The sequence below is a fragment of the Heterocephalus glaber genome, unplaced genomic scaffold (genome assembly GCF_053883595.1).
Source record: "Heterocephalus glaber isolate CG9 unplaced genomic scaffold, H.glaber_assembly_v1.0 deba00001550, whole genome shotgun sequence".
NCBI lineage: Eukaryota > Metazoa > Chordata > Mammalia > Rodentia > Bathyergidae > Heterocephalus > Heterocephalus glaber.
The window spans coordinates 16,351,953-16,366,336 of NW_028258343.1; the positions used below are offsets into that span (position 1 = coordinate 16,351,953).

At 41.1% G+C, this 14,384-nt stretch overlaps 1 protein-coding gene across 12 annotated transcripts in view; it reads left to right on the forward strand.

Annotated features, from left to right (window-relative positions):
• Ptprk (protein tyrosine phosphatase receptor type K) overlaps positions 1-14,384 on the forward strand; it is a 520,627-nt gene that overhangs the window by 31,157 nt on the left and 475,086 nt on the right. For 5 of the 12 annotated variants that reach the window (XM_087190280.1, XM_087190282.1, XM_087190281.1 and 2 more), the window contains exon 1: positions 13,662-13,680. The exons of the other annotated variants lie outside the window; for them this stretch is intronic. The gene's annotated coding sequence lies outside the window, so the exon portion shown is untranslated. Of the gene's footprint in view, positions 1-13,661; positions 13,681-14,384 lie in introns of those variants that run through there. 12 annotated transcript variants of the gene reach the window in all.

Sequence of the window (14,384 nt, forward strand, 5' to 3'; positions counted from 1 at the left end):
AGTGAAGGCTGAAAGAAGATAATTGTACTTTTAATCCTAGCCCAAATTCACTTATGTTTTTAAAATTCACTTTCAGATTTTTAAAGAATTAAATGCTGTTTAAATTTATTTATTGAGAAACTTCAGTACCATTCCTCTAATGTAGATATAATGATTTTCTCCTTAAATGATGTCTCCTCAATACCTACTACCTAAAATGCCAAATCCAGGCCACCCATCAGTAAAACCAACTGTAAATATGAGGATTTTGCTTTGAGGATTTGAATAAGCCATTTTAGATGTAATTATCCAGCATCCTCAACCTGAAAGGTGAGGTGGAACCACTGTTTCAGAGATGATTATTTGCATTTGGTATGTTGCAAATAGCACATTCTACAGGATCTCAGACCAAGCAACTGTGATTTGTGGATGCCTAGTATTTATTTCCCATTGTGATGGATCCAGACGTTGCCTCATTGACAGCTGTGCATGAAACAAAGTCTTGGAGTGACTCAGTTTGATGCTGTATTTTCCCATCGCGGGTGTGGGAAGCTGAACTGTAGCAGGCACATAGGAATCTCACCTGAACATTTCTGAAACCTGTACCAAAAGGTCATCATCCTCTTATGGATGATGAACAATTCTGTGACTTCAAATGTGAGATCATTCATTTCTGCTTTTGTGCGAGCTGGTTTGTGTTCGATTTCTTTCACTTAAAACCAACGTCGATAGTCACTTCAGTCAAGTGAAGTGTTCATTTTTTCTGTGTTCATATTCTTGCCTCTCTTTTTTCCCCAAGGTAGGCAGAAGTTATTTTAAATAATTATTATCACAGCATAGATAGAGTTTTGTTTTCTGCTTATTTTTAACTTAATGTACTCAGTGAACACATGCTTCTTTTCCTAGATCTTGTCCTTAGTCAGTATCAAAGTTTATATGTTAAATATTGACATTTTCTCTTAGGCCATTTTCATCATTCAAGATATATTACAGTAGTAAAAATGTTCTTTGTTTTTAGTAGTGGTTACTTTCTACAAGATGGATTATTGTGAAGAAGATGCTGCTATTTAATGAACAAACATGGATTTAGGAACCCCAGTAAAACTGAACACAAATCCAAACTCTGCCAGTTACCATCTAAGTGGCATAGTTAAATAATCATTTAACTTCTTGGTCAAAACGAGGATAATGATATCCATCTTCTGTCTTTGTTGTAAAGGTGTCATGAAAAACGGTATGTAGATTTTTAAACGTGTGTTCAGCACTCAAGGAGAATAGCGGACCGGGTTCTTCGCTAGAGAATGTATTTCCCATTATTGCTTGTCTGATTATTGTTAATGTATTCTTTAGTAATGTTTCCAGCAGGAACACAATTCTGTTCTTTTTGTACCCTGCCAACTTCGCTCTTCAGTTTCTCCATCCTTTCTGTGATAGAGTCCCTTTGAGGAGCTGCTCCACTGCTTCACATGGGATCTTCCCCCTTTCACTGCATTCCTCACCTGGTCACAACTGTAGCACATGTAGTACTCTTGTTTACTTTAATCATCTCTTTTGTTTCATTTTATGTAACATAGCCACACTCGGGCTCTATCCATGTCTCTTCTGTGTGATTGGGACCTGGCCTTTGGAATAATCGGGACTGCTACGAAGTAGGCATCCTCCACGTGAGTGGGTTGCCTTCTCAGTGGCTGAACTACTACACAGCAGTAGGGATGTTTATACGCTTGCCTTAAAGGTGAATGCCAGAAACATTGTCTCCTTTCCCCTCTACTTTCCCGCTGGAGATCTGATACCAGCAGAACTGAGTGAAGACTAAACAGCACCGTAGCTTGTGACTGGCTCAGTACCCGATAAACAATGTTTCTCATGTGCTGTTACACACAACTGGTCTAAATTTGAAACAACAGTGCTTAAATGACTTAAAAAATGTGATTATGTGTTGATCGCAACAAAGCCGTGGGTTAACATTTTTATAGCCTACTAGGCACTTCTGATAATTCTCATAACTATAGTTGAAGTATAATTACATAGCTTATATTGATTTGTGGGTAGCATAAAAACTTCATATAATCTATATTTGTTCTACCTGGATCGTTTCTCGTTTTATTGTAGGTTCAGAGACTCCTCTTTAATGCTTTTGACCCTGTGTACACCCTGTCGGGATCGTTCACTGGTCAAAATGGAAATCTCATTTTTAGGATGTTTGTGTGTGTATTGAAGCAAATTAAAATTACAGAACTTACTTAGGGTTATAGAGTTGATTTGGACTTTCTGAAAAGAAGGAAATAAGTTTTGAAATGTGCTTCGTTTTGAACAAACTATGATAATTACAATTTATTTCTGAGGCCATGATTTGAAAAAATATAAATGGCAGCAATTTCTATTGCTTTTTATTGCACCTCAGAAGTATAGCTATATTTTCTTAACACTTTTTCTGTACTAAAGATGGAACCCAAGGGAACTGTACCGCTGAGCTACATCGCTAGCCCTTTTTATTTTTCAAGAAAGAATCTTGTTAGGTTGCTCAGTCTGGCCTCCAATTTATAATCTTTCTGCCTCAGCCTCCAGAGTACCTGGGATTACAGGCATGAACCACCAAGGCTGGCCAACAGTTTGTTTTTAAAACAGAGTATTAACAAAATTTACAAGTGACTCAGATTTGCTTTTAAAGTTTACTGTAGGAGATAAGTCAGGAAATAGTTTCTTCCCCTAGTTTACTTCTGACCATGGCAACAGATACATGTTTGTATTATCACTTGATAACTGTCCCAAGAAGGATGGAATTAGACACATTACTAGCATTAGACTTTTTCAAATTTGTTGACGCTAGTATTAATTTATTTAATTCATTAAAATGAATAGGTCAAAGTTCATTGAAGCTTAATAATTCACTTGAAAATTTAAGATTACAAACAGGTTTTTTTTTTTTTTTTTTTGGTACCGGGGATGGAACTCAAGACCTTGTGCCTGTGAGGCAGGTGTCGGAACCACTGAGCTAAATCCCTGGCCCCTCAAACAGGCTTTGAAATAATCTGTAGAAAATATTACTTTGTAAAATAATTAGATTGTAATTTTACTGTTAGAAGTTAAAATATAGTTAAGAATTTATTTAAGCCTTCCTTAAGGAATTTATTTATTCTGTCTCTAGTTAAAGGTTTCTAGAGAAGGAAATAGAAAGAAGGATTAGTGGAACCAAACTCCATTATTGGCAAAGTATAGAGTTGCTTAAAAATTACTGCTATTAAAACTAATTTATGGCCATAATTTTGGATTAAGAGTGATGTATGAGCACACAGTGTTTTTTCCCTCTTTGTTTTACTTGATAAACATGGTGACTGTAATGTGTACATCTACATTTTCTCAGTAAATGCATTTGAGGGGCACTGTGGGCAGGAATTAGGATATGTCTCTGAGGTATCAAGGGAAACTGGGGGTGCATAACAGAGACAATTAGGAGGGGAAAATAAGCTGAAAAGGAAATGACTGACCCTGGAAATTATTAAAACATCCTTCCCAGGATGTCATTACCAAATCTCGGTTCTATTATTTTTAGAAAAAGATAAAATCTATACACAACAGAGAACAATGGAAAACTGAGACATAATTGGTGGGGTTTGCATATCACATTGGGCTTGTGCTTTTCGTTTGAATTTCAGCATAGTTATATTTTATATTCTGAAGTATATTCTGAAGTCGTTCAGGCACCGACTCTGGCGACAGGGCAGACTGATTGAGCGCTGGTGCTTCCTATCAAGCGATGGCCACGACTGTGTGCAGAGTGACCACGAATCCATGACATCATGCTCCCCAGACATTTGAGAAGCATGTGAATGCCTGTAGAGCATTAGGTACCCACTGCTGTGTTTTCTTTTCTGTTCCCTTCTTTACCTTGACGAATAAACAGTTACTCTCTTTTTGAGAGTTATGCTCAGTACCACTATGCTGAGACTACTAATTTATAATCCTAGAGGGAAAAGATTGTGTAAGTAAAGAAAGTAAAAAAATAAACCAAATTATATTATTTTTCAGATTTTTATTAGAAACATGCTGTGTTGTGAACAGTGGCAGATGTGAATGAGTTGGATGAATAAAGCAAAGTAGAAAAAACTACTACTCTTGTAGGAAATGAAAAACCAAAATTACATTGTTTTGCAATTATTTTTATGAAAGCCATGTGGCTTTTAAAAAAAATTTTGCTTTTAAATCCTCAGAGTGGTAGAAACAAGATGAAAGTGAGTCAGTAGGATAAAAAAAACATCACATGCTTTACAATGTAATAATGCAAGGGTCTGCTCAGAATTTAAAAAATAAATAATAAATGGAGAAGCTACTCATCTCGGCATTGATACCAGTACGATGCAGTTAAAAGACCAAACTCCCCACAGATGTTGGAGTAAAGCTAGAGTAAAGCATCTTAGTACAGCTGGAGAGAATTCTGCGCCCCAGCCCTTTACGGGAGCAGCTCAGCGGGAGCAGGGCGGGCTTCCGGAGCAGAGCAGGGTGCCTGGTGCCTCCATGCTCCGACTTGTTGTCTGCAGTAATGAGCACTGCTCACTGGCTCAGAGCCTGCATTTGCAGGAGACAGATGCTATCTCCTGTCAGGAGAATTCCCAGAAGAAAGCATTCAGCCTAGAACAATGGGGTCTTGGTGTCAAGCAGAAGAGGGAATTCTCTGTTTTCTCGCACCTTGTCATTTCTGTCCAATGTGTGTCCACCAGAAACTGTTCCCTGGCTGACAGCCGAAGGGCAAAGGGGTGGCTTTTGAGGAGATTCTCGTTTTCTAAGGCTCGGTTGTTTATTCCCCCGATGGGAGGGCTGCTTAGCATCTAGAAATATCCAGACTGCAAGTTTGCTCATTGCATGCATCTCTGTTGAGCTTAGCTCCTAAAGCGTGTTTCCATTTGTCCCTTCTGATCTGATGCACACATTCTTTAAACAGTTCTGTTTCTACTCATTGTCTTTCCCCACCTCCTTCCCCTGTTTCTTATGCTGTGACTGAACATCTTCCCAGGAAGGATTTTCTTTGTTGCCATTCAGAGTCATGGAAGTGGTGCACTGGGGCTAAAAACAAATGCATTACTGGCAGTAAGAAGCATGGGAAGAGGTAAAGACAAAACCCTGGGGTGTGTTCACTTCCGCCAGGGCTGGCTGCCCTGCGTGTTTCACTCTTTCCTTCACCTCTTCAAGAGCTGGGGAATGTTTTCTACGCCCTTCAATATACACCAGGGTCACAATTGGGCCGGAGTCAGTTTTCTTGTTTGAATTGTTGGGGGGCAAATGTTAAAAACAAATAATATCCGCAGAAGCATGTAAATTGCTAATTTGCCTGAAATACCCAACAGTTTGTTCCTTCATTCTTATTTGTTCATTTATTTTCGTAAATCATTTGATAAGCAAAATTGCAAATTTAAAAAAATGTGTTTTAAATCTTGGCAAAGGAGGTAAGTGTCCAGGTAGCGGTTGAAGGTAAGTAATTGGCTGTTTATTCCGTTTTAACAGCAGGAAAAGATTTACGAATACATATGAAACGAGAGGAATACATTTTTAGAACTGACTTCAAAGCCTACAGTGTCATTTCGGCTTCCACGTAGTTCTCTCTGAAATTGGGGTGGAAAGGCAAGCCTGTTTGTGTGGGCATTTGACTTCCTCCTTCTCAGGCCTGCCCGGCCTGGGGAAGACTGTGTGTTCCGAGTGTGGGCATCACTGGCCCCGAGGGGGTGAAAGTTCCCTTGGTGTGGGTGTGACAGGAAGAGAGGTGACCGAGGAGGAGTGAGGAATGACTCTGGAGAAGCAGCGGAAATGTTAATAGCCTGAGCCACTTGGTAGCAGATTTTAGGCGCTGCAGAGCTCAATGCCTGAGGCCGCAGCATGGTCCGTGGCCGTGGGTGTGGGTGGTCAGCGTGGTATTTTGAGGCATCCTGGAACCAGTGGGCCAATCACTGGGCTGTATAGCCATACTTCGGGTGGAGGGCCCGGCCTCTACCTTCAACGCCCTGTGGAAACTAAGAGTAAGTCGCTTTGCCTCTTTGTCACTTAGTTTTCTCCAGGGCAGTGAAGGTGTTAAACTGATTACAAGGTGCCTTATCTATCACGTGAAAACTGTACTAATTCAATATTGAAAATAAATCGAAGATGTGCTTTTGAGCTCAGGATTTATTTTAATTTATGTGCAAGGAATAATAAGGCTTTGGGCTGGAATGACATTTAAAATTTAAGGAGAGATCAGAGGCAGAAGGTAGAGACAGAAATGGCAGTTTGTAGACTGTTGATGGTGAAGAAGAGAGAGTTGAAAATAACTGTGAATTTATGAGGCTAGGGCATTGGAAAAACAAGACACATGGAGAGTCACGGGCAGTGTGCTCATGCTTGCTTATTGTTCCGGAGAGGGTGAGCTCAGGTTTTCCGAGCTGGGTTTAGCTGACAGCCCAGCCAGCAAGGTGTCCTGTGGGCATCTGGAAGGAGGCGCTGGAGCGGGGAAAGGGACTGGGAGAGGTAGGGCTGAGAGGGGCTGTCACCAGGCGCTGCCGAGGAATGGGAAGGAGGCTCCCTGGCCTGGGTGTGGGACTGGAGCCGGAGTGGGGCGGGCGACCTGCCTATAATTAGGAACCAAAATAGGACAGATAACCGGGAGGAGGCCGGGAGTACCGGAGAGTCAGAGAAAACCACGGAGTTTGCTCTGGGATCTTTTGTAGGTTTCTTTTTTTGGGGGGGGGGGGATTATTGAAATGGAGGAATTTGGGAGGAGGTGGAGATGGTAAGAACAGTGTCTTTATTTTTCTCAAAAGACAGAATGCAGAAGTTCTTGTAAGTGGGATAATAGTGTTAAGTAAAATCCAAGACACTTTAATTATGTGCTAAGAAAAAACGAGGGTCTCTTTTTTTCCTTTTAATTTGGCCTTCTGTGAATAATTAACAATCCTGTTAGTCATTCGTCTTTCAAATGCTGCCTAAACTGTACTCTGCTTTCTACTCAAATGAGGCCAGTCTCTCTCCTGGGAAGCAGAGAGAAAACCTACCTGTGAAGCCTCCCCTTTCTGGGACACTGATGAGAAAACCACACCCTCCAGGGTTGTGACCACACAGAGGCCCGCCTGGTGGGTTTCCTTACCGTGCCCCTAAACATGATGCCTGGATTAAAATGGATTCTGTCAGAGTGAAATTTGGACGCGGAGCGGGCTGGAGTCCATACAGGAATTTAGGACTGTGATTGCTTCAGAAAGAAGAGCTTCAAGCAGGACTCCCAGTGATCTGCATGAGGATAGCTAAGGTTACTGCTTCACTTCTGCAGTCTCAGTGTCAGAATTATTTCGGAAATAAAGCACAGTTTTAAAAGTCTGAGACAGCTGATTAGTTGTGATAAGTTGGCATGAGAATCATAATCTTTTAAAGAGCGTGAGGAAAATGCCCTGGTGTTCCTCTGGACCGTAGGGTGCTGGTGAACATGATGGAAACCTTTCCTCTCTCTCTCTCTCTCTCTCTCTCTCTCTCCTCCTCCCCCGCCCCTCCCTTTCTTCTCTGTGCTAATGATGCTAACATAGTTACTTTAGTATTGGCCAAAGTTTTTCCCTCACCTTAGCTCTGCCCCTCAGACCCCAGAACACCTGGCTGTCTTTGTGGCTCTCGGTGGAGGAGGTGGGACGTGGATACATTTGAGGAAGCAGACTGTGCTGGTGGGTGGCGTGTGCTCATGGGAGGTGAGCACAGAGGCCAATGTTCAGCTCACCTGTTAAGTCTAATAGAGAAAGAGCTGTAAGAAAGTACAGGCGAAGTTTGTGTGTTAGGATTTTAGTTCCCAGTAATATGTCTTGACCTATGGCTGCAGGCACTTCTTAATTTGCTTGCAAATTAGCATGCCTTTAAAATCACTTTGCTGATTTTTTTCTAGCTGTAATTCTTCTTTTGTGGGACAGTGAAAAAGAAAAATGCTGTGAAAATATTCAGTTAAATAGCGGAAAAGACGTAATTATCTTCTTTTGCTAACAAATGAATCTGTATGTATTTAAAATCCTCTCATTCCTACCACATCAAAAGTAAATCAAAAAGGAAAAAATGGCCCACATCCACACTGCTTTGTAGCATTATTTTGTTTGCTGTTGTCAGGGTTGCTGTTGTAAAGGGCATGTTAGGGTTCCATGAACACAGGTCTTAAGGTTTTGATCCAAAATGGGCCCCAAAGCCTCTTATGTTTGGATTATGGCATCTGGTGGGAAGGGGCAGGTCATGGGGCCGTGACCTGGAAGTGTTTATCAGTCTTCCTGTTCCTCCTTGGTTGCCCTGCTTCCTGGCCACTGTGATGTGAGCAGCTTTCCTCTGCCCAGGCCCTTCTGCTGTGTGGGGCCATGCAAAGACGGAAACCCATGAAATGGGACCCCAAATAGACCTCTTTCTTTAAATTGTGGGTGTCAGGTATTTCATCCCAAGTATAAGGAAAGTGTCTAAGACAACATGCAGGTAGACAGAGGACCAACGAGCAGGTCTCATGACTCCCGGCACAGGTGTATTAAATACAAGTACTAGGCAGCCCTTCATACGGGACAGGGCGCTCACACTGCGGCCGCCAGTGTCAGGCACAGGGCCAGCTGTAGAGCAACCTAGGAGGAGGCAGAAATGCGGGCAGGGCCTGGGCATCGCTGGTCAGTCCGAAAGCTGCAGCACTGGGAAGAGAGGTGCTGGTAAGGAAGGAGGAAGGCGTTCTGAAACCACTAGCAGAGTAGTGTCAGCTCTGCAACTCTGACTCCAATCTGTGTTCTCCACTTTCCGGTGGCCAGTGTTAATAGCAGTGTTGCCCTAGGTGGCCGGAATTCCAAGGTTCCAAGGAGGTAAGAATGCCACATGCCTCGGTCACTGTGTTTCGCTGAGGCAGGGCTTGCAGAGCACTTCCCCAGCCTCCTTCATTTTGGTGGCAGTGGCAGTAGTATTTGGAGAAGAATGACAGAAAGAGGCGCTTCTGTTTTCTGCCCAAGTGCTTTAGAACTGTGTAGTGTCTCCTATCAGATTTAGGAAAGGAAAGCGGCTTTCCTTTTTTCAATGTGTATTTTTATTAGTGCACATCAGTTATGCAGAATAGCGTGCATTTCATCCTTGCATACAGCGCACGCTCATCGTCTTCACCCCACGTTAGTTACCTTTCCCTTCCCCTCAGCCAGCCATCTCCTCCCTGTCCTTTAATAGATTCCTGTGAAAGTGGCTTTTAAATATGCGCTTTATTTTCATCAGCTTTGCTCTGTTAGCTTTAAAAATTTACTTTTTTTATTAGTGCAAGTTTGCAGTGAATGCCGATTCCGTTCCTCCTGGGGAGCTGGTACATGGACACGACACATCTTTCTTCTGTTTTTATCCCCTCCCTTTCTCCTTCTTCCCCACTCCCCTCATCTCTTGGTCCCCTTATCCTTTGCAAAAGATCTGTCTCCCAGTTTCCTATTACCTATTTTCTATTTTGCTCTTCCAGTTATTTATACTTTGGATTTTTCAGGTAAGAGGAACCATGCAATACCGAAGTTTCTGTTTCTGATTTATTTCATTTATCATTATTTCAAAGTGGATCCATTTTCCTACAAATGACTTCAGTTTATCAAGCTGCATGGCAGAGTAGTACCCCACTGTGTGTAAATACCACCTTTTCTTTACTCATTCATCTGTGGTGGACATACTGGCCACTTCCAAGATTTAGCTATTAGGAGTTTTGCTGCTGTAAACATGGGTATGCACATATCACTGTCATATGATGTCTTTAACTTAGGAAGACACCTAGAAGGAAAATAGCTGATGCATCCAATAGAATTTCCACTTTTACTTTTCTGAGGATTCCCTTATTCTTGGTGGGAATTTTTTTTTGGAGTGTCTACATTGTCTATCTCAGTATTTTGTGTCAGACTTATTTTACAAATATCAGTGGCTTGCTACGTATTTTTTCGTTTCTTAATCTTCTGGAAAGAAGTAGGTATATGTAACCCTTTATTTATTGCTTTAAGCAATATCAGTTGGTATTTGGTGTTTATTCTTGAAATTTATCCATTTTGCCCTCCAGCCACCTTTTTTTTTGATACTGAGTCTCAACTCACTAAGTTGCTAACTTGCTCAGGCTGGACTCAAACTTATGATTCCCCTGCCTCAGCCTTCCAGAGTGGGGGTTACAAGCTTTTACAGCAGTGCCTGGCCTTTACTCTGGTTGAAGTTTAGGTTTTAGACAGAAACTTGTAGATTACAGAAAGAGATTGAAACTTTGTGGTGAATGGTGGGTACAACTAGGAAAATAATGTTACTTTTTCTTTCTCTGAGCTCTAATACATCTGCTGCTTCCTAAGGGTAACTGTGTATCCTTTCTTTAATAGAATTTGTTAGCTTCCTGAGATAAATTGTCTTGATTTATTTGCCCTAAGCTTGTTACTTTTTCTGAAATTTCACTCAGGGCAGTATCACATCAAAATGGGTAAGCAGTTTTATTCTGGTTGACTCTTTTTGATTACTTTGACTTCATAAAATTTGAAAATCACATTTTAACATTTTATTGCCTCTTTTAAAAAATTCTTGGGAAACTAAACAATGAATAAAATCCTTATTTTACACGCAAGTGGTAACAACGTAGTAGTAGTTTATTTTTTCAGTCTCAGGATTGGTTTTAAAAAACAGTTCAGGAAGAGTCAAACTTGTTGAAATTTACCATTATCTGGATCTTACCATTATGTGGATCTTAATATCACAGACCTGAAGTTCTCTAGGAATTAATCGCAGACCTCCAGGACTTACAAAGTGCTAAACCTGAAAAATTGGGACACATTTGCAGCATCAAACCAAAATAAAGTTATGTTTCCTTAATCATAAATGAAAATAAATTATGGTAGAGACTACCATGCCCTAGTAAAAAGAGTTTGAAATAAAATGAAATCTACATATTTTTATACTTATTGGACTAAGCCTACTTCATTAAAATGATTTTTATGACTCTCCACTGCATTATTTATGCATGTTTAATCCAAACATTCCTGCTTTGCTTGACAGTTAAAGACAGCTCAGTTATTTGTGGATTCATGAACCTCAGACACGATTTCCAGGTCACAGAGCCCTGGGAGCATATTCCTGACCATGATGTTAACCAAGGTGAATTTGTTTTCTTTAATGTTTTAATTGACAAATAAAAGTTGTATATATGTATACATTCAAAGTATGCAATGTGGTAATGACCACAGTACAATTAATTAAAAAATCCATTACTATCATAATTACTGTGTGTGCATTTGTGTGTTTTCTAAGGTATTTTTGAAGATCTGATTACATGACCTCACTGTAAACTGGGTGGGCTCTTAAAATGAGGGAAAAGATGCTGAGGGAGTCACCACGAAGACGGCAGGGAGCAGGATAGGTGCTTGGGCAGCGGAATTAGAGCCACACTGTGTATGTCCTCTGTGAGGAATGAGCAAAACAGTGTCTGATTGTAGCAGAAATTGAGGCTTCGTAAAATATCCTATGTAAAAAAAAGTTCTTTGGTACCGAGGATTGAATCCATGTTGGACAAGTACTCTACTACGTAGCTACATCCCCAGTCCTTATTTAAATTTTATTTTGAGACAGTGTCTCCCTAAGTTGCCCAGGATGGCCTTGAACTTACGATCCTTCTGCCTCAGTGTCCCAGAGTAGCTGTTATTATAATCATAAGACACTGAGCTTGCCTCCTTTGTAACTTTTTGAACGGAAATAATTAGTTCATCAAAGAAAGGGCTGATTTTGAAGAATTGGAGGGATGTCGATGGAAAGTTTTTTTTTTGTTTGATACCAGAGATGGAACTCAGGACCTTGCACTTGTGAGGAAGGCGGTGGAACCACTGAGCTAAATCCCTGGCCCTCGATGGAAAGTTTTTAGTATCAGTATTAAATACCGTATCCAAATACTGAGTATTTATAATGGCATGTGACTGCAAACCCACTCTTTTGCTAGGAAATGCTGCCTGTGCCTTCTCTTCAGTAAGTTACAGTATTACTTTCATCAGTAAAATGATGGGTGTCATAGGAATCCCAGCTCAGCTTTCTGCTTCTGATCCATTTAAGACTTTAACCCATGCGGACCCCAAGGGTTGCTTGCTCTCAGGTAGCTTAAAAGCACTTTATTATCTACTTAAGTTCCCCAAGCCAAAAACCTGAGATTTGGATTCGATTCTTCCTCTTCTTCCTTATCCCCAGTCTCCTGCTGTCTCTGAAATCTCTCACACCTCCGCCTCCTGCCTGTTCCACCCCTGCGATTGCTAAGACTTTGAAAGTCACCCCTGGACTCGGGTGACCCCTGCCCTCCACCTGGGTTGCACAAATAGCCTCCCCTATTGGGCCGTCTTCCTGTGCTCTCAGAATGACCTACGAAGCAGAACTCTGAGGATGTGATTCCTGGCTTGCATGTCGTGTGTCTCCTCTCTGCCAAAAGAACAGAACTTCAGCTGTTAAGTATTTTCTCTGTACAGGTGCTTTTTAAGTATACCATCTTCAGTCATCCTCGCTGCAGCTCTGGTACCTGAAGTATGGAACCTTATAATCTCCATTTTGCAAAAAGAAAGAGTGGCTGGCCCAAGCAGCCTGAAGCTAGATGCCCCGTTGTTTGACAGCATGCAGTGATGCTTCAGAGTTTTGAGCTGTAAGGGCAGAACGAGAGGGTGGCTGTTCGTTATAACCATGTACCATGTGCCAGCCCCCTCACCGCTTTCTGAAGAGGAGATTGTTTCAAATTTGGTAGAATATTAAGGCTGAAACTCTGGGGTTCTCGACCTGTGTAAGCACTAATGGTTCTTAGGTTGTTTATTAACATTGTGTGGCTTAGTTTCAGTTGAGGCATTCGACATGGTTTAATGCATCTGCAACATTCAAACATGATCTTTTCCTTTCAGCAGTATCTTTTCTAACCTTGTGTTGTTGACAGTTTGGGGCATAAATTTTGCTGCAGAGAAAACGACTGAGCTTTGGAATGAAGTTATTCTCCTTGCCTCAGGCAGTTGTGAGTTTTCACTTGCTGTAAAAGTTCAGAGAACTTTCGAATTTCGGTGGACAGAGCTGTCACTGGCCATGGTCCTCCAGTGTTCCTGAAGCTGGGAGAAGGATCCCAAACCAGCCTTCCATAGAGTAGAGTTGCAGTTTCGCTGAGTCCCCTGGGGAAAAGGAACTTTCAGGACACCTCAGTAAGAGACGGGAGTAATCTATTATGCAGAAGGTACCCACTGGGTGGGGGGAGATTCAGTCCTAGAAGAGGAACATTTGTGCTTCTCTGGATGAGATGGAAAAGGTTCCTTTCTTACTGGCCCATTTTACAAGTATGGGCTGTTTATTATTTTTTTCTAAGATAAGTAATTTAATTTTTGTTGTTGTTGTTTTGGTATGAGAGGTTGAACCTAAGGGCTTTGCCCTGAGCTACATCCTCAGCCATATTTTTTATTTGTTCTTTTGACACAGGTTCTCACTAAATCACTAAGTTGCCCAGGCTGGGCTTGAACTTGGGATCCTCCTGTGTCAGCTTCTCAGAGTGCTGGGACTGCAGGTGTGTGCAGTTGGCCCAGCTTAATTTAAAAATTCTTTGGATTCTCTCAACCTGTTTCTTTATTTTAGGATCAGGTTCCTGCTCTTCATTTTATCAACTAAGCCACTGTATGGACCTGTCAGCATTCCGGAGAAATTTTGGGAAGGATGGGCCTGGAAGGAAGGGGCCTAAATGTCACCGAGAGAATGGTGGTATGGATGCCTTGGGTGATTTCCCTGGACCCTGGAAGTTGCAGTCTTCTTGAACGTAGAAATTTTTAGTTAGGTTTCCTTATCTCCTTTCTACCTTGTATTTCTTCTACCTTACCTCAGAGCCATCGAAAGCTTCTTTTTTTTTCTTGTCTTAAAATTAAGTTTTGGTTGAGAAAAAGAAATATATGTATAATACAGCCACGTTTTCCCAACTTTATTATTTTTTTGGCCATTCATTCAATTCACTGTTTTTGTTAGCATTTATCCCATTTTCTTAGGTCATTGGTTTCCTTCTTCAGGTCAGGGGAGTCAGAAAGATATTTTTCTATTGAAGTATCAGTAATTTCCAGGTGGGGTAGATCCAACTTTTATAAATGACTTAAAACAAGTTAATTTCAATTCTTCTGTGTGACAACCTTTTGTCTATTTGATGACAGCAGTTGGCATCTCTGCTTTGAATAAACATTCAAGTTCCTCCACAATATCACACACACCACACACACACACATTTATATTTATTTCTAATCATCCTGTTCTCACTTTTAATTAGGAGACAAAAAACTGGCAGTTGTCTTCTACAGAATTACATTTTATCCATTATTTATTGTTGATATCTCAAGGCAGTGGTTATTGAGTGATGTTCTATGGACTTGCTGGATTAAATGGAAAGGAATGGTACATGGGTATAGGAAAGCTCAATGCAG